Raw genomic sequence first — 20715 nt, 5'->3', positions numbered from 1 at the left:
AGTTCTGAGTACAATCGAAAGCACCACGACTGCAGTTTTTGTGTTGGATGTAAAAAGCAGGCGTGGGATTTGTCTCGTGGAAATGTGCACATTATTTTTTCCTTTCTATTGGTAGGTGGCACAGTGCACTTGTGGCAAGTAAGGAAGCTAGAAGACTGGCAATCTTGATGGGTATCCATTTATGGAAGTAACACATTAACAAGAGAATTCTGAGTAAAACCAAAGTTACTTTCCCTAGTAACTAGTTACTCTGAAAGTAACGAGTAACTTGAAGTAACTGAGTTACTTTTAATAGAAGTAACTAGTAATGTAACTAAGTTACTAATTTAAAGTAACTTACCCAACACTGCGGTTCACTGAAGTGTGGGATCATGTTGAAAGAATGAGTGCAGAACAAAAGACAGCCAGCATCCAGAGAAGAGCTTGTAATGTCATTCAATGAGCCTAAAGTTATCAAAGTATTCCTGAAGAATACTTCAACAAATGACAAGAAAGCTTGTCTAAGAGAGTTCATGCTGTGTTGAAGAATAAATGTGCTCAAAGCAAGGGTTGACTTTCAAGCTTGTTAAGAATTGCAATGAAATGTAGGGTGGCCCAAGACTTTTGCAAAGTCCAAAAGTTGTAAAGTAGATTACGATCCATAGTCTAAATAGTTTTGTGTGTAACATGGCAAGAAAATATACATATATATATATGTGTGTGTATTTTTTTTTTTTCAGTTTCAAAAGGGCACAACAGTGTAGATGATAGTGATAATAGCAAACTGTTCCAAAGCTGGTAGGTAACACGATACTATTGGTAATAAGTCACAAGTTAATAGTTATTTACTGTTTAACAATGAAATGACATTCCTTAAAAACTTGTTAGTAACTCGTACATTTACACTTTGTGTTTTGCTGTATTCTAATGTACAGCATTGTGCAGAGACGTGTGGTGGATGTGTCCTAGCAGGAAGTAGTAGGGAGGAACCCTGGTGTTGTGAAAAAGCCGTGCGTGACACTTCAGCGGCCTGATTCACAACACCAGCTGACCCTCCCCACCCATCAGTGCTGTAGTAGCTAATGGAAGCTAATCTTCAGTGACAGGACCAAGTCAAACTGTCAACCAGTATTTTTGAAGCTTTTTTGTTCATCACACTGTGGAGCCATTAAAACCATTTATTTGCATGAGAAGCTGGTTGACTGAGAACCAGCTTCCTCTCCACTCTTGCTATACAACTAACTGCAGCAGCAGCAGATGGTGATTAACTAACAAACACTGAAAGGAGAGCGGAGAGCACTTTGCACACAGTAAACAGTCTCCACCGGGGGGCACCCAACATCTTTCCTTCTTGCCCCCACACTTTGAGGACGATGATCTGATGCTGGCAGCTTGCACACACCACGACTTAACCTGGAGATAATGAGGCAGAAACAGGAACATTAATTTCATGCTGGAGGATTAGCTTTCAATGCAAATGTAGTGTTTGAGAATTAAAGTTGAATAAGCAGGTTGTGACCCAAGGACAGCCTTAAACATCACACAGGACTCAGCTACATAAACACATCTTTAGCCAAAAGTGTGTGACTGCAAAGTGAAATGCTAAGCAGGGTCCTTGGATGTAACAGTGCTCTATTTATTGCCTATTTTTAAAGTGCTTTGGAATTGAGGTTAGGGCCATGATGGAGCTGAGAATAACTTTGGTTTCACAGCGGCAAGCCTTAATCCACCTTGAAGCGGCCCGCTGTGTACCAAAGCTCAGAGTAATGTCACTGTAAAGTAGGTTTACAGGAAAATGATCTGCATGCAGGGCTTCAGTATAACAGGGCATGTTTGGAAAATCAGTTTCCTGGTATGTCTGTATGTTGGAATTGTTAACAGAATTGTGTACAGGCTTTGTGCAATTGTGCAATGACCGGGTCCTAAAGAGTCATGACGTTTAAGAGCCAGGAGCAAAATAGAGTTAGAAAGAATTTGTCAGTCTATGAAATATGAAGAATGCCATCCAATTTGTGTCCTGATACTTTGGTATCAAAATCCAAAACATAAAAATATTACTGTTAATCAAAGTTCAGCCATTCGGGCATCAAAGGGAAAAACCTGAACTCCTGACCACTAAAATGTGGGTGTGCAGTATTTATATTTCTGTTATTAATGGGATGCCTTTAGTCAGCTCTCCCACAGAGCTCTGTTAAAAATCCAAATGCTTGCCATCTTAAACAGCACTTGGGCACTTTGGCAGTTACCCAAAATATTTCGCCCAAGTAGGCACTTCACCCCAATCTAACCCTTCTGGGACAGACAGGGACCCAGAGGCTTCATACTGTGGAAGGAAGTATCTGTCCTCATGATGGTGTTCACTCAATTAAACTGTGTGTCTTGTTTTATCTGTCAACTTGAGAGAATTTCTTGTTTAAAAAGTGCTCTGATTGTCTTGTTGCTACATTAACTGAAGTGTATCAGTTTATTGTGCTAACATAAACGTGAATTCTTAAAATCATTGTTTCCCCCTATACTGTCATTTAAACCTCTGGCTGTCCTAACAGGCAGGTTGCCTTTATTCCTGGAGCGGACTAACATTTATAACAAGATGTGAGCTAAATGAAATCTTTACGGCACCTGAGACCTGATCAAAACCTCCACATTTCCTGGTACTATAAACTTTTACAAAATACTGTACCAAAGTTTTAAAATCACGCTCAAAGCCCAATCATTGTAAAAAATGTTTTGGTTATTACTTTAATTACGTGTTGGACATGCATTAAATAAACAAATATCAATTTTACAAATATGTGTTTCATTGTTTAGAAAATTTGTTTCTCTGTTTAGGAATAAATATCAAGTTTACTTTGTTATGATAATTATAGCTGTTCAGAAATGTCTGTTTTTGTATTCTAATTGTTATATATTTAAAAGGTAATCATTTGTTACTGTAATGCATGTAAAAAAAAGTCATAATAAAATAATGTGGCAAAATAATAACAAAGTATAGAACATGCTGTTGTATTATAATGTATTATATTAGCCTAGGTCACCATCAGTGTGTGGTAAACTGTGGACCTGGGCACTGCATCTATATTGTATATTTATCCATATTGTAATTCTAATAGAACAATGTGATTTATTGAGGATGGTCAAATCTGATCTTTTCCTGGACCACCCATGTTGGCATAAATCATATTTTGGTCTGGGGGTAGGGGCACCTAACTCCACCAGTTTGGGCCCTGCTGACTGGGGCTGACTACACTGGGCTGTTTGACGTAACAGATATTCCTGGCAACCTGACTGTGTCGCCCCCTTTAGGCCAAACTCTCACCCTCACAGCGGGCGACCTCACAGGATGAAGTTGCACCCTGCTGTTCTGAGGTACTGTGCTGGACAGCAGTCGAGAGGGACAGTTTACAATACCATGGGAGGTGTGCAGGAGGTGTTGTGAAACTGGGTTGTAAGTGTAGCCTCTGACCACTCCATTAATCACAGGTTTGTCCTTTTGCCTGACTAATCCAGGACGGGTCAGGCCTGCACTAATTCTTCCACAAGCGGCCATGTCACACTGAACATAATATCCCAGCATTTTTTCTAATCCCTTTTTATCAGGTCTGCTGGCCTTTCTGGTCAATCTAATTGTGACAAAGCACACATAAGGGCTTTTGTGCCAAAAGAAAGTTCTTTTAAGGTTTCAATTAAATGCCTCGGCCAGCCCAGCGGAAGCCTCTTGGCTCAACGCCAGTGTCCTTCAGACAAAGAATGTCACTGCGCATAATGGATAGAAACACTTGAGTGAGGAAGGAGGAAAAGAAGTGCAAAATGTGGGGGGATTTTTTTGTCTTTTCAGAGGGAAGGAACACAAAGATTTAAGTAACAATCAAAACTAGCCTGAGGGATTAGGAGCCGGAGAACGCTGTGTGTGTGTGCGTGTGGAAATAGAGGGGGAAGCTCAGTCACAGTTCAGTCACAAAACGCTATTGGAGGAAACACAGTTTAGATCTAGCATTTCAGTTTGAAGATTTTGGGCAATGACTTTTTTAAAAGCTTCCATTGATTTCTGTTTTGTTTTATGTTCCAGCAAGTCTGAAAACCTTTCATATTTTACCACAGCTCACAGGATCTTTCCTTTTCCTTTAAAACATCCAAGTGCATGACTCCAGAACTCTTTCCTTCTCTGACTGTCCAGAATGATTTTAAGCTTTACCACCCAACTCTCTCAGCAGCCTTTACATCACCAGTTCATTTGGACCGAGTCACACATACGACTGCACAGAGCTTGTGAAAAAGTGGATCGCAGTGCACTTTGTCAGAAAAGGCTCATATGTATTTGTCCGTACACATCAGTGTGTGTACAGTTGCAGAGACTTCAGTGCCAATGCTGTTAGTGTGTGTACAGAGGCAGAAAGTGAGGGTGGTGGAGGTTTCCCTGTAGTGAATGATCCAGTGTTAAACCAATACTTCGTTGTAATATTAGAAACTTCTAATATTTTGACATCTACTAAGAATTGAAACAACAGATGCATTAAGAGAGCAGCAAACAGAGCTGCCACTCAGCCTCTTTTCTGGTTCCTCTCAAAGGTCACTTGCTCTAATGCAGTGGTTCCCAAACTTTTTTTTGCAAGGGGCCCCCCTTTGTTTTACAAGAAAAATCCCCCCCCCCTCCGCGCACACGCACACGCACAAACACATCCTCCAACCACACACACCCATATTTTGCTCCATTGCGGTTTATTTCACACCTCAAACATTTAGTAAACAATTAAGCAAATACAAGTAATCTGCAATAAATTACAGGTAGTAAGAAAATAAACTACTAACTCTTTTACGCTACGTCCGCACCTACACGGGTATTTTTGAAAACGCAGCTGTTTCGTCCACACGTAAACGGCGTTTCGAATCACCGAAAACTGAGATTTTTTAAAACTCCTTTTATTGCGTTTACGTGTGGACGAGGAATACAGAGTTCGTCACTCAACGTCAAAGGTATGTGTCTTTTTTGCACGTCACGCTGAGCGCCACGTTATTTTTACATGAGATGAATTGCAGAACTGGCAAATAGAGACAAAATACTGTTAATCTGATTATCTTCCAGTTTTTACACGCTTACACACGCAGTTACTGTCCCTCCATTTAGAAAGGCAGAGGCGTCACGGTGTAATTATTTTACGTGTAGTTGTTTTTTTCCTGTGTAATAATATTCAACATTGCTATCAATACATTTTTCAAAAAATGCCTCTCTGTGCAAAATGGGTTTAAAAACATAAACAGCTGTGGGATCCTGTTTGTCCGATGATTTAGACGGGGGAAACAAATCAGTGGCAGGATCAGCCTGATATTATTTGTATCCCACTGTAACTTTACTGTATAAAGAGCTAACATCTCCAAAATGTCAGGAGTAGTTAGTCATTAAAGAAGTGTTTGTGAACTAAAAATCAAGAATGTGGGATACTGTTTGTCCGTGATTTGGAGAGCCCAGCGCTGCTCCCGACGAAGGGAAAACCAATTCTGCAGGGGAGACCTACCTTGGCACTTGTGCAGGTGAAGCCAAAGGGAAGATATGCTTCACCATATTTTCTAGTCTTTGGCTTAGAATGAAGTTGGTTTGGAAACATATTCAGCATGCTTCATCTCCTGCTTTGCGTTTGTCGTGGGCCGTGCTAGCATTGTTTTTTTGTTTTTTTTTCCCTTTTCAACCCCGCCCCCCCCACTCTGCCCCCCCCCCCAGGGGGCGGGCCCCACACTTTGGGAAGGTCTGCTCTAATGCAAGGAATAAAAAAATTCCAAAAAGCATGCTGCTGTGAAAGAGACATCTGTTTCACTCTTCTTCTGTTCTTAGCTGTTGGTGTTTATCATTTCTTTATTTAATTATTGAATATTAAATGTTCAGACCTTCTTAATCATTTTGACTTTCATGTCTTATTACGTTTTGCCTGGGGGGTTGATGGTTAGAATGGGAACATTTCTTTAACAGTTTTCTTTACTTTACATATCTAATATGCAAAGTAAAGATATCTAAACAGCTTCAGTTTTATATATCTAATATTTTTTCTTCACATCATTTATTAAGCTTTTCTATCATGGCTTTTGTGGCAGCACACTATGCCTCCACCTGGTGTAAAATTTGCTAATCACTGGAGTCTTAAAAAAATGTCTGTTTATGACAACAATGCCAAGGTCATTTACTGGTTAACACAGGTTAAGACCTTAAAAATCTGAGCTATAACTCTAGTGATGAAACAATTAGAACCCCTGGAAATGGTGGGAAGGAAAAACTCCCCTTAAACAGGAAGAAACCGCCACCAGAACAAGGCTCACGACGGGTTGCCTTCTGCCACGATCTGTTGGGGGTGATGGGAGGAAGGACAGGACAAAGACAAGCTATGTAAAAGAGCCAGAGACTATTGATAACTAATGACACGTGTATAGACACGTAGTGAATGAAGAAGAAACACTCAGTGCATCACGGGAAGCCCCAGCAGCCTAGGCCTATTGCAACGTACACCGTAAAAAAAAAAAAATCCTAAAAAAACGTAATACTCCGGCAGCTGATGCGCCAAAATAATACCATAAAATAACAGAAAATAACTTTCCCATGAAAATACGGTTATTTTCAGTAATGACAATACAGTTTGTTGCCCTAACTTTACATGGGATTTAGGGCAACAAACTGTATGGGATTTTGCCTTTTTCAAGTGCTTTTAAACATTAAATTAGGCACAATTTAATGTGATTAAACAATGAAATTACCAATAAACAAGGTCAATGAATGCGGCAATATGAATAATAATACAGAATATAAATATAAATGTACAGAAATATACAGTTAACAGTTGGTTTAAATAATAATGGATTGTATTCATATAGCGCTTTATGAGACCCTCAAAGCGCTTTACAATTCTACTTTATAATTCCCCTCTGGCCATCACCAGTAGGTGGTAGGTGAAGTGTCTTGCCCAAGGACACAACGACCGAGAGTGTCCGAGCCGGGGCTCGAACCGGCGAACTCCCAACTCTTGAACCACGCTCGCCCTATATAGCAATAATTATTATTATTATTTGATGTAAAAAATGTTTATACAAATCATTTTATATATTTTTCCATAGCATTGAATTTAACAGTTCAATCTTTCAAATAACGGACAGATATTTATGAAATTATGATACATTTGTGAATGTATTTTAACAATCTAAATATGCATATGTACAGACAGATACATTTAAAAAACAAGAAAATTATGTTTTATTACATTTACAGTGATTTTACGTTAATTTACATTTGAAATGTAAAATCACAGTCTATTTATGTGAATTTAATGATTCTAGAAGAACAGTACAAAACTGTAAAATACACAGTAAAATCCTTTTATATTACAATTTTTTTTACAGTGTATCTCTCTCTGTATCAAGCCTCAGCTGTCTGCCTGAGGTGGTCACTGACTGCACTGAGTACAGGACAAAACCCTCTTGGTGCCTCTCTTCTGCAAGGCTGGCAGCTCAGTGCCAGCCCACAATGCAATACTACTGACTGACATCCTACTAATAAATCTCCTAGTGGCTGTGTTATTTAAGCTCCCTCAGTCTGTCCACTGCTACAGCAGGTGTTTGCATACCACTTTGCAACCCAGCTCCTCCCTTTCTGCTGCACCTGACTTAATCAGAATAATTAAGGACAGTCCTGTTGTGTGCTGGGGTCTATCTGCTGCACTCTCTGCCTTATGCTTTCCATGGAAGGATGGGGGCAGGGGTCCCAGAATAGAAATAACAACCTGCCTTTGACAGATGGGTGGTCCTGACTGAACTTAAATTTAGGGAAAGATTTCCCATGGTCTAATAGGACAATTAAAGCTTTGGTTATTAAAAATACCGCGTAGGTTCATGTTATCATCAAAGTTGATATTAAAGGTTTGGGCTTAACTCTTTCCCCTGTAAACACAAGACAACAGAGACAACAACTGTGTATCTTTAATAACGAGTTGTGACACCTTCGTATGTATTAGTTAAGATGTGGTTTGACAACCATCAGAACAGTTTGCAGGTTAGCTGCAAAGGCAGAAAGCACCCTCACTAACCCCAGTACCACTCAGTTGAGAAAAGAGCTTCAAGTGATACTTCTGATAGTCTTTGAAGAGGTAGAGTCCAAGCCTTCCCCACCTCCTTCCTTCTTCCCTCAGCTCCTGTAAGAGACGTCTATCCTTCATGCTGCTTTTAGACAGCTGTGCTTACGCTGCATTACGCAGAGCGGAGTGTGGGGAAGACAGAAGATGGAGAGGAGAAACAGAGAGTGCCTGCTGGATAAAAGCAAGCTTTTTGTTTCCTAATGGATCCTTGCCCATTTTATTCAGATCAGTCATGCAGGCAGTGGCTGACATTGGCATCATTGATTTAACATCATTCATTTCAGAAGGAGGAGGAGGAGGAGAACGAGGAGCTGAAGGTAGCTGACACTTGTGAGAAATGAGGAGAGCAGCAGGAATTCTGCATTAACCCAGTCATTCATTAAGTCGCATTCTTTTTTATAAATATGTCAGTTTAAAGCATAACCAGAATCTTTTGATTCCAGCGTACCGCCATTAAAGGCCTGTTCATTGCTCAAGCAGATGTTTTCCTATTTTAAGATTTAACTGTGAATCAAATCCATTATTCAACTTTAGTGACAGGATGAGAGTGTAGAAACAAAACAGTTTCTCAGCTATGAATTCAAAAAAATTTCCAGAAAGAAAACACAAAAGGAATTTACAAACAAGCTCGTTCACCCTCATCACGGCCGACTGAATGACAGTGAGAAATCTGTAATCTGGTTTGTGAGAAGACAGAGAGGCTAGGCGATCGGCACGCAGCCAGACTGAGTCCAGTATTTTCAGCCTCAGAATAAACTCCAGTCTTATCACAGGCGGAGCAGCTGGCTGCCGAGCAGGACAGGTGACGGAGACAGATACTGACAGCAGCCCGACCTGCCAATCTAACGTCTTTCCAGATTCCCAGAGCGAGGAGGGAAACGTGGAGGTGAACTCCACTGCTGCTTGAAAGGAGCTGCACAGTTAAAGTTGCAGTCTTCTCATGAGTCACAGAAAAATGTAGCTGATCTACAGATTGAGCTGCATTTACAGCTTAGGAAATGCAAAATGTGACTTCCTGACATGCGTCATCTAATAGGATCGAGGAATTTGGAACAATCCCCGGGCTGAGTGACTGGTACCGCATGTTCAAAATGTAGTGACAGAGCCTGATCTCAGAGGAAATTCCTTTTGATACTCACCAAAAATATGTTTTTGTCACTATGATGTTGTAGAGTTTGACACCAGAGGGCCGTTTCCACATCTTCATCTGCTGAAGAAGGGAACATTCCTCTGTGCTCACCTCAACTCCGAGCTTGACACGTGGATCTGCAAGCAGGATTTTGTGACATCGCAGCTAATTTTACAACATTCATGCTCCAGAATTTGGGGAAGGTAATTCAGCTTTTATCTGCAGGGACTCTTGGAAAAAAAAAACCCCAGGCATTAAGCAAAACTATATATTGTTTTTTAGCCTGTCCCAGTGGATGTGTCTGTTTCCTGGCGGTTCATTTTCAGCATCCTTATCTTGTCTTTTCTGTTCATTTAAACTATGTTTCAGTGCTGCAGATCATCAGCACAAAGGAGCTCTTAACATTGATGTGGGAAACACCTGGAAAGAGCATTAATGTAAATGCTCTGAAAAACACGAACTGAACTTTTTGATATTTGTTTTTCCTCGAGTCAGAATCAGTTTTCAAGGTCAGAAAGGTTTCATTACTTTATGTTTAACTAATTAGAAAAAAGTGACCATTTAAAACCATAAAGAATTAAACTCTGAATGTTGCACTTAAGGCATCACAAAGACTACACAAAGCATAAACTGGAATTAGAAGAGGTGAATCCCCATAGAGGGGTAACTTGTGTTTGCATCCACCTGTCAGCTTTGTTTAAAACAGTCAGTTAAACATAAGAAAGCTGTTTTATGGAGCAAAATTAGCTATACATGCTAAAATTTAAGCAGCTGTTTGGTTTTAATACTTACCTAACCCTTCATTTTCTCTCCAAAGTAAATGTGGCAGTATCTCCAGGTCATATCAGGACAGTGGCAGAGCTTCAGGAAGATTCATTAACACCTATCAACAGCAAACTGTCTCTTTCTGTGCTGGTAGATCTGGTCTAAACTTGAACTGCAAATGCAAATGAAACATAGGAATGAAATTTCCGATGTTTTTCCCATCCCCCAGTAGTTTTCTTTGACTTTGCATAAAAATCTGGACTTTCTTGTCAAAGAAGGCAACTTTTAGTGCTTAATTAGTTCATAAAATCTTGCAATGTGTGCCAGCCCTGAAGCAGGGTCCCCACGGCAGACCAACAACAGTCTGCTCATTAGAGAAAGCCATTGGTCTGTGTCTGTTGCTCTGCATGGGCTGCTATCAAAGTCTCTGTGGTTTAGAGGATGCTACAGGAACACACATGCTCAAATGTAGGTACATGTGCACAGCACTCTGAAAACTCTGAGATTTTTTTTTCTTTGTGCCTACAAATCCAAGAAAAGAACCAAAACCAACTAACAAATATGTCTTTTTCCATTTTGTGCCAGAGAGCTCACAAAAACATGTCAAATCTTTAGTTTTTAAATTTGTACACCACATTATATTTATATTAATGCCTTTACCATCTCTAAAAAAATTAATTTAACTGATGTGGATATCATACTGATTGTTCTGTCAGTTCAAATATAATTTACAGAGCTACACTGGAGGAGGACACTATTTTGGTTTAAGTTAGGAAAATAGCTCAGCAACAGGGCTGTTTCTATGCAGCATAGCACAAAGAGATTAAGATAATGCAAAAGACCTGGAATATTTTACTATTTTAACACTGGAAACAAAATGAAAAAATGGAATTATCCTGGATAATAAGATGTGAAATATATATGCTTCAACAGAATTAATTATATAAGATGAAATGCAAACAGTTCCAAATTCTGCAAATTATAAGCATACTGTGGACTTAAATAAATATAGTGTTCTAAAATGTTTACATATATATTTATTATTATTATTTAGGGAGATCGCGGCTCAAGAGTTGGCAGTTCGCCTTGTAATCAGAAGGTTGCCAGTGCAAGCCCTGGATCGGACACTCTCAGGCGTTGTGTCCTTGGGCAAGACACTTCACCTGCTATCTACTGGTGATGGCCAGAGGGGAATTATAAAGTGGAATTGTAAAGCGCTTTGAGGGTCTCATAAAGTGCTATATGAATGCAATCAATTATTATTTAAACCAACTGTTAACTGTATATTTCTGTACATTTAAGTATTATTATTCATATTGCCGCATTCATTGACCTTGTTTATAGGTAATTTCATTGTTTAATCACATTAAATTGTTCCTAATTTAATGTTTAAAAGCACTTGAAAAAGGCAAAATTCCATGTAAAGTTAGGGCAACAAACTGTTTTGTCATTACTGAAAATAACCGTATTTTCATGCAAGTTATTTTCTGTAATTTTATGGTATTATTTTGGCGCCCGAGCTGCTGGAATGTTACTGTTTTTTTAGGATTTTTTTTTTACGGTGTTTTTTTTTACGCTGACTGTAAACGGCAGTATTAGCTTTATTTAACTGGAAAAATCTGGTATGTTGTTATCTTTTCTTGAGCTTTGCTGCCTTAATGTTTTGACATGTCACCTATATTAGTGCCTTTTTGGTAGGATCAGCAACCTTTAATCTAAACCCTGCTGCATCCTGTTTAATGAAATTAATTTTAAAGCATCTTATGGGTGTGGAAATGGAACCGGACTTTGTATTTATATACTGCTCTAGTCTTAGCGTCCACTTAAAAGTCTGTAGGCTGTACAGAACTTGACTGCACATCCTGATTTAGAATCACCAGTTAGCCTAATGTGGATGTCTTTGGGATGTGGGAGGAAGCTGGACTACCTGAGGGACTCCCACCTTTTGCCTTAAGAGGACAGCGCTAACCAGTGTTTACTGTCACTCTCATCCCTCTCCCTGCTGTTTTTCTTTTCCTTTTTAGGAACCGTGTGTCAGCACTCTGACAGAGAACACCAACTATACCACCATCTGTGCCTGCAAGTAAGAGGCACAATGCAACAAAGTGGTGTGTCACGGTGTCGCAAGGAGAGGCCATGGAGCCACTGATAATTTCATGATGGGGGAGCTATTGTGTTGAAGCTGCAGAGAGGGGGAGAAAAGAGAGAGGGACTCTGGGCTGGACACTTCGCAGGCGTGGCACCACAGCAGCAGCAGCAGAGGCTCTGAAGCAGCTGGCATCCACAATTAGAAAGACGGGAACAGAAAGAGACAGGAAGGAAGCTATGAGACAGAGGTGAAGAAAGGGAGGGTGAGGGAAGGTTAGGAGGGATAGAAAGGAATGGAAGACAAGCACTCTTGTCACACACACATGTGAGAAATGTTCACATCTGGTTCTCTCCTCTCTGTGTACAGAGCACCAAATTGAGTTGTCATCTGCAAGAGCCTGTGGTAGCGACTCACAGATTAAATTGTTGCTTTCCCTAATTAGCTCCAGTGTGAACTCTGAGGCCCAGCATCCCAGAATGTGTGTCACTTTTATAATCCTTCCCGCAGAGCAATTTAAAATGGGAGGTAACTACCTTTAGGCTGAACCGTGGCTGGAGTCATTTCCAGGCCACATTAAATGATAAGATCTGTAATAAGGCTGAAATATAGCTTAGCTGATTGAGCCAGGTGAAGGAGACAGCTTTTGTCATATTAATCCTAATGTGAAAATGATGGAAGAAAAATGAAGTCAGGGATGAAAATGATTAATCGTGCAAGGAGCTGGATGTGCCAGTTGTGTAACAAAAAAGAGAAAGGAAAAGAAAAAAAAACATTCAAGCATTTAAGCAATTATGTAATTTGTTCCATGCTTCGAAGAGTGCAAATGCAAATTGAATACAGTGACTCACAGCCACGAAGCAGGTGCAGACGAGCAGAGGCAGGATTATCTGATTGAATCCAACCCAGAACTCAAAACTAATTAAAACATTCTCAGACACAAGAGCATTATCTCCTGGTCTTTATGAGCAAGTTTGTTGTGTGTTTAGTGTCGATTTTTCGAGCAAAGGAAGAACTTTCAGGGATAAGAGTGAAAGTGTGGGATTATTCGGAGGAGAGAAAAGGTTGCTATGGCGTTCCTCAAGAGCTGTGCAGACAGTTTGCTTTATCCCTCTAGTTAACTGAGTAGGATGTCTGCCAAACTCCCCAGGGATCTGTGTGTGTGAGAGAGAAAGAAAACAGAGCTAGAGGAAGGAGAGTAGTTCCAGTGGGGCATGATTTGCTGAATGGACTGACAGGCAGAGACTTTATGAAAGTGGTCTGTCACAGCGGACACACAGCTACGCCAGAGGACAGCTTGACGTGAAGCTCAGCCGGCTGGCAGAAACCATTTTCGTAGTATACATGTTAGAACTGACCAACACTGCATGTAGCTCACACTGTGTGTAAAGAACCAGAGCCTATTCATCATATTTTGTCACTGTAGACATCAGTGTGTGTTGACAGAAGAGAATTTAACTGGATTTATGTCTGCCAGCAGGTACAAGTAATAAACTACTCCACCACAAGTGAAAGTAGCAGAATATATCAAAATTCTAAAAAGTAAAAGACGTCAGCGTGCAGTAAGACAGTTGATGTCTGGTTTAATGCTTTTGGAGCAAGGCAAAACCGACTTGCTCCAAAAACACTGGAGCAAGTAGATTATAATATGTGTGCCTGTGAATCATTACAAATAGAACATGCGATAAAAAGTTGTTTTAATGTGAGAAAATATTATTTAAAAAATAACCTTGTATTTTTATTATTTTTATTATTTATCTTTATTCTTCAAAGCTGCTTTGCTGGACATAAATTAGTCAGCACTTAGTATGGCCATCATACACCCCAACCACCTCCTACTGACTGTGATGAACTTTATGAATATGTTGCTTCATTCATTCATGAAAAAAATTCTCCAAAAACCCATTTAGTTAGTAATTACATTTCTTATCACAGAGTAATTGAAAAACAGTTTATCCATATATGAAAATAAATGAGCACCCACTCATTTTTATAGACATGTTAGGAAATAATGGTCCTTTGTTACTGTGTCACTATGTCTTTTTTGTATATATATAAAACACAATTTATAAGACCTCTAATTAAAATAACTGCCTTTGTATCATCGTCTTTGGAAAAATATGGATAATTCCGAATGTTAGAGTCGCCTTTAAAATAGCTGCCTTGATGCATTTCAGCTGAATCATGGAAGTTTCCAGGACGAGGAGTCGTCCTGCTGCCACCTCACACTATCAGCCACAGTGGCCTCCTAATCAGCAGTGGAACCAGCCCGACTGAACAAACAGGCAGTTTTATACAGAGGAGGCATGCAGAGTGTGACCTTGACCTGACTGCCAACCAGAGTAACCAGTGGAAACCACAAAAAAGCAAATGCTTTTCATTGATTTATGGAGCTATACTTGTTAAATGTAATTTATTTTATTCAATTAAAATATAAAAATAAAATATAAAAATAAAATATAATAAAAATATTATTATTCAATTTGGACCCATGATTAGGTGCAATTAAATTCCGACATGGGTGGAACAGCATTGTTTTTTTCTTTTCTCACACAGAGTTTGGTTACAAGGTGTCACTGCAACTATTACATCTGAAAAGGAGAAACTTGAAGTATAAATTTATTGCAATCAAATGAGTGCAATCAAAGCCAAATGAAAGTGACCTTCATGTTCACACGGCTGAAGCAAACAGGCAGTAAACAGACTCATTTGCAGTAATTCCTACCTCTCAGCTGATTTCAGGTAGTGTGGAAAAGCTTCTGCTCTCCAAATAAAGGCTGACGGCCGGCCTGTGGGAGGAAAGCAAATGTCAGAGTAATTAATTTGTTTTCCTTTAAGAATAATAATAGAGGGCCAGTGGTGTGTGTTAAACAGGCTGGACTGGGACTCCTCACACATATAGAATCTTTGTATTAATTAACTGTAATAAATCACATAAGCATGGTCAGCAACTGCACACAGGCATATGATGCATGTGCTTTGCATCCGTGTGTACATATACATGCACCTCCCTGTTGACCATGTCTGTCCCAAGCAGCGCTGCGGCGCTGAGGTCCGTTTTGTGTTGATAGCAGTCTCGTTAATCATGCACACGCACAGCCTGCAGCTCCATACCTATGATTATCAGCATCAATTTGCTCAGAGAAAAAGCAACTGCCGTCTTTGGACCAATGGAGGCAGAGGTTGTTGGGGTGTAACAGAGTGGATGGTTATTGATTTAAGTGTGAGAGGAGACTAAATGGAATCTGAATATTTTTCCTCAGAGATGAGACAGTTATTGGTTGTGCTGGGTGTGTCAGCAAGACACAGTCCCCAAAAGGATGGATTCAGGTTTGCACTCAGGATATAATAACTTCATATTAATTAAGAGTCTATAATAATTAAACAGCTTGATCACAAAATTCCCTGCAAATATGTTTTTGTACTCTTATTCAATTCTGTTGATTTTATTGTATGCATTAAATTCTAAACCAGTCTTGCAAAAGCGGTAAAACATCACTTTGATTACACTGAAAAGTTCCAAAATAATACACCTCATCTGGTTGTTTTTTTTGTTTGAATTAATTATTATTATAATTTTTAATATAACAAAAGTTGTGCTGTCATAGCAGATTACAAAGGGCTAAAATATATTTACCACAACATGGAATTAAAGATGGTAAAAAAATATCATCAATTCAATTCAATTCAGCCTTATTTATACAGCGCAAAATCACAACAGCAGTCGCCTCAAGGTGCTTAATAATGTAAGGTAGACCCTACAATAAAAAATATTGTGTAAAAAATTTGAATTTTTCCATGATTTCTTCATAACAGGTATCTGAAAGGTGATTACCTGCTTCTGTGACAGGGTGCAGCTGCAGACTGTCATGATATCAAATTTCCACAGCATGATTATTGCATCCAAAATGACTCACAATAATGATTTCCTTAAAATGGCAGTAGAAAATGTAATTACTATATATACACTTATACTGTGTAAAACTTTAATATGTGTTTGTCTATTTTTTGGCAAATGAATTTACTCAGAACTGTAGGGAGAAGGAAAAAGACAAGAACTGTGCAAAAGCTATAGAATAATTACATAACTATTTACAATTTTATCAAGTATTAATATTTCATTTTTAACAACAAACTAATCTGAAAATGTTACTTGGAAGGAAGAAGCGTCTAAATAGAATTTTAAATTTTAAGCTTCACATTATGAAGTGAAAAGACTGTATGGTGGATAATCTTTACATTATGGAGCTACTAAAATATAAATTCTTATGTTAAATGATAAATACGATTCACTTTTTCATGCTTACATCATGTCATGTTGTACTTGATGCCACTGATGCAGGGATTTATTTCTTTTTTTTATCTTTATTGTGTTTTATGCATATTCTGTTTATGTCATTCAAAATCCTATGCAACAGAATTATTCATTCAGGGTGAATAATAATAATGAACTATAACAATAACAATAAATAATAAAAGTCATTAATGTCGTTTATCGTTGTTTGTAAGCACATTAAAAAGTGACTGTTTGCTATTATTCTTGTGTATGTTTGGAAATAGGCTGCAATCACAAAAATCGATTACCAGCATTAACAAAATGGATATATTGGATATATTATGCAAATAACATTCATTTAAATACATAATCACCTATTAGGCTTCCATACATTGCGCTTTAATTAATTCGGCTTACAAATGCATGAATGAGGCCCATTTTGCTCATTGTCAGCTCAAAGTCATATGCAGATCATCTGACTGATCACACAAACTGATATTAGTATTTGTAAAAAAAAAAAAGAAGAAGAAGAAGAAGAACCAAGAAGTTGTTTAAACCATTTATAATTATCAACAACTCTTAAATCCATGGTTAGGTTAATGCATCCATGTGGATAATGTTGCTTTTATCTGACTTTGCTAACAGTGTTGTTTGTATTTTAGGCAAACCGAGCCTTTAATTCCTGTGAAAGCCTGAACTGTATCAGTCAGTGAAATATAATGAGGCGTCATATGGCGCACTCAGGGGTGCGTTATGTTCACATGTATCTCTGTTACCATCAGAGTGAATGCTGTACTTTGTGCTACAATAGTCCCTCACCTCCTCTACAAAAAAACCAGGATATGGAATCAGGGCAGCCTAAAAAAGAGATGGGAATAGAAAAGATGAGCACAGAGACTCCAGGGTCTGGTCAAAATTACATCGGTCTGCTCCTCAAATGAAAGCAAATGTGTCCTCAAAGCCCCGCTAAAAGCGTCAGACGGAGGCTGCTGGAGACGCACTCACACAAGGCCTTGAATAGTATTAACTTTCAACTGTGGCAAAAACTTTTTGAGCACTGATTAACAAACTCGGGACTCATGTATGTCCGTGTATGAGAAAAAGGGTCACTTTTGCTCTTTCCTGGAGGTGATTCGAACTGTGTGAGAATCTGGAGATTTCGACACAAATCACAGCATCTGAAGAGAAATGACGTGCAAGGACGTTCACATCTTTTAAAGCCTCCCCTCCGAGTGGCCTATCAAAGTTCTCTGATTTCAAGTTTCTGTTGGGATCAAGAGGCTTTTGAGACAGCTGCACACGCTGAGGAAGGAAGCGGCACCTGGTTCACCTATCCTCGCTCTCACACCTCCTGCCTACACACCGGGCTCCTAGGAATGGCCCAAAACCAGCAAACCAAAAAAAGAAAAAAAAAAGAGAGACTCAGTAAGACCACACAAGCATAAATCCTCTTTTTCTCACAAGCCTGCACACACACACACACACACACACACACACACACACACACACACGTATCCTGTGATAAAACCCACTGGCAAACTCTGTCACTCAATTAATGTCTCGTTTTATCTGGTTTTAACATACCTGCCATCCTCAGCTGGAATTAAAGCCTCACCTCTTTCTCCCCCCTCTCTCCCCTCCCCTTCATGCACACACTTTCTCTCTCTCTCTCTCTCTCTTTAACTCTCCCTCTCTCTCTCTAAGTAGCTGCACACAGTGTGCAGGATTAAGCACTGTGGTAATAACTTCCATATTGAAAAAAAAAAGCAGGGTTGGGCTTCCTCACGTTCACAAAGACTTCTTAGAAACAGAAATGCCTTACACTTTGTATATACCCACAGACTTCGTGTCCTCCGTGGGTTTTACATCTGGTTTTATCATGGAGAAACACCAGCTGCGTTTTATGTTTCAAGTTTGTTTGTTTGTTTTTTTTTTAAGGATTCCAAGGGGGGCTGATGCCGTGAACTATCTTGTACAGTGTTTTCCCACAGTGTTTTGCAGTTCAAATGGCGGATTGGAAAGTGCTGACATTCTGGTGGCAGATACTGCTCTCTTGCCCGCCAGCGCCATAAATCCCCTGTTGCGAGGAGTGTGGTGTGAAATCCATTTAGCACAGATTCCTGCAGAAAGCTTGTCATCTCATTGAAAAGATCCCCCCTGAAATATGGAAAGAAGCCTTAACTACAAAACAGAAAAAAAGTAGGATGTTCTTTTACTAACACAAAATCAGCCCCACCACAACCCTCGAGACCGAACCTTTGTTTCTTCTTCAGTGTAATACACAAAAAGAAAAGCTGGTAGTAAACAAAGATGGCTGCCGCATCTCTGTCATGGTGGCGTTAATCTTTCATAAAGTCTGTATGCAGTATGCAGCCGCCCCCTTGTGCGCGGCACAGTAGCACTAACAGGTGTAAGTAAAGCTTTAACATTTCATTTACTACAGCACTTCTGCTCCCGTGCCCCGACAATGCAACAGTGTTTAACCTATGGCTGATTTCATCAGACACGCACGCTGGTGCACCAATCACTTTCATGCCGGGTTATCACTGAATGCCCCTTCATCGTTCAGGCACCATATGGAGGCAAAATGCTGCTCTTACTCACGATCCATATGCATCAAACCTTTAAAAAAAATCCTACCCACAACAGACACTCTGGCTTCAGTTCTGAATACAAAACTGGAAGACGAAAAAAAAAAAACATTGATCGCTGAGAACTGTACATTCAGTGTAATGATTCATGTCGGGTCTCTGCGAGGATGCCGGTGACAGTCGACTCGCATCACCTCAGGACAGGAATGGTCTCAGAGCGAGCTGATGTGCTCTGTAGAGTCAATAGCTCCTCTTTTGTCTGAGGGGAGACAAAGGTCTCTTGCAGCTTCTCTTGGAAGCAGCTTCATTATTAGTGCATTTTATAATGTCAGAGAAGAAGAGTGCAGACGTTTGGAAAGAGAAATGCAACCAGAAGCATTGTTTGATTATAGAGGCAACCTCCAGCATCAGCACGTTGTTTAGTTTGAGCCAATCAGAAGTGGTCCTGATGAGAGTGTCTGACTCTGTGTGTGTGGAGGGGTGTACTCTCCATTGCTATTTCAGGTCTGAATGTCTTTGTGTGCAGCTATATGTCAAACAAAGGGCCGCTATCCCTGCCCCCCACCCCCACCCCGCCAGCCAGTGGGGGTGGGGGGCAGAGATGTAGTATGTGGGTGTGTGTGCATGTGTGTGAGATTTTGGAGTGGAGGGGGGTGTGCTGTCTGCGGGGAGCAACCAGGCGTGTGAAATTACTCCACACTGCCTGTCTCTTTCCTCTTCCTCCTGACGCCTTTGTGCTCTGTTTCTTTTCTTTCCACTGTCCTTTTCCTTCATCTCATTCACGCTCGCCTCATCTCCACGACCCCTCTACCTTTCACCCTCTACTCCCTTCTAATTCTCCCACCTCCCGCCATGCTTCCTCTTCCTGTCTGTGCCTCAGATGTCATTCCACTACACAGCCAGGAGCTAATATTAGCCCGCAACAAATGATTATGGAAAGTTTACCGCCCATTACAGCTCCTTTGATGGGAGACAGTCTTTGATATGGAAATGCCGCCACTGCCACCATGTACGATGCACACATATGCACTGCATTTGTGTGCTTCTGTGTGTGTGTATGTATGTGTGTCAGACAGAGCGAGACAAGCGTGGGAAGACAATGAAAAATGGAAGGTGTATCCTCGGGGAACCCTGTCGTAAACCGTTTGGACAAATTGGGACTGAGGGTAAACTGTCTCAGAGGGTTTGTCGCAACCCACAGCTAATATACGCACACATGAAACTGACACATGACAAATGGTAGGTGTGGATGATGGAGTTACTGTGAGCCAATAATCTCTTTAATATGTTCAATCCTGCTTAGACACACTAAGTACCTAAGTGCTCAAAGTGGAGAGGCAGGCAACGTGAACAAAGAAAGATGAGCGTACAGTTAAGACATGTTAGGGTGATAGATAGGAGTCAAATATCTTCCAGGTGTGTAGAGAGAATATGAAAATTAATTTCAAAACATTCTTAAAGTCCGTAGACTGAAGGACTCCACCAAGATAAAGAAAAAGGGCTTACCTTTCAGTTCCACAGCCACATGTGAGAGTCCATCACCCTTCTCACACACACACACACACACACACGCACACACACAGTCATCATGCATGTGCTCCCACGCGCTCATACACACTGTGTGCAGGGAGGGAGAGACGAGAACCCATCATTGTTCTCATAACCCCTCCCACACGGCTGCGTAGCTCTGTCTGGATGGATACATGTAGGAGTAGCACTCTCCCACACACACACACACACACACACACACACACACACACACACACACACACACACACACACAC

The 20715-nt window shown here is 40.1% G+C and overlaps 1 long non-coding RNA gene across 2 annotated transcripts in view; it reads right to left on the bottom strand.

Moving 5' to 3' along the window:
* Positions 1-308: 308 nt before the first annotated feature.
* Positions 309-20715, bottom strand: part of LOC102289501 — a 26108-nt gene continuing 5701 nt past the window's right edge. The window contains exons 1-3 of one of the 2 annotated variants that reach the window (XR_006053387.1): positions 20438-20676; positions 14790-14853; positions 309-1392 (exon numbers count right to left, since the gene is read on the bottom strand). This is a non-coding gene — a long non-coding RNA (uncharacterized LOC102289501). Of the gene's footprint in view, positions 1393-14789; positions 14854-20437; positions 20677-20715 lie in introns of those variants that run through there. The other variant, XR_317717.2, reaches the window with a different exon arrangement.

Source organism: Haplochromis burtoni, unplaced genomic scaffold (genome assembly GCF_018398535.1).
Source record: "Haplochromis burtoni strain Fernald_Lab_line unplaced genomic scaffold, NCSU_Asbu1 Contig_909, whole genome shotgun sequence".
NCBI lineage: Eukaryota > Metazoa > Chordata > Actinopteri > Cichliformes > Cichlidae > Haplochromis > Haplochromis burtoni.
The sequence above is the reverse complement of the archived record's forward strand: the minus strand, read 5'-3'. Positions and strand labels throughout refer to the sequence as shown.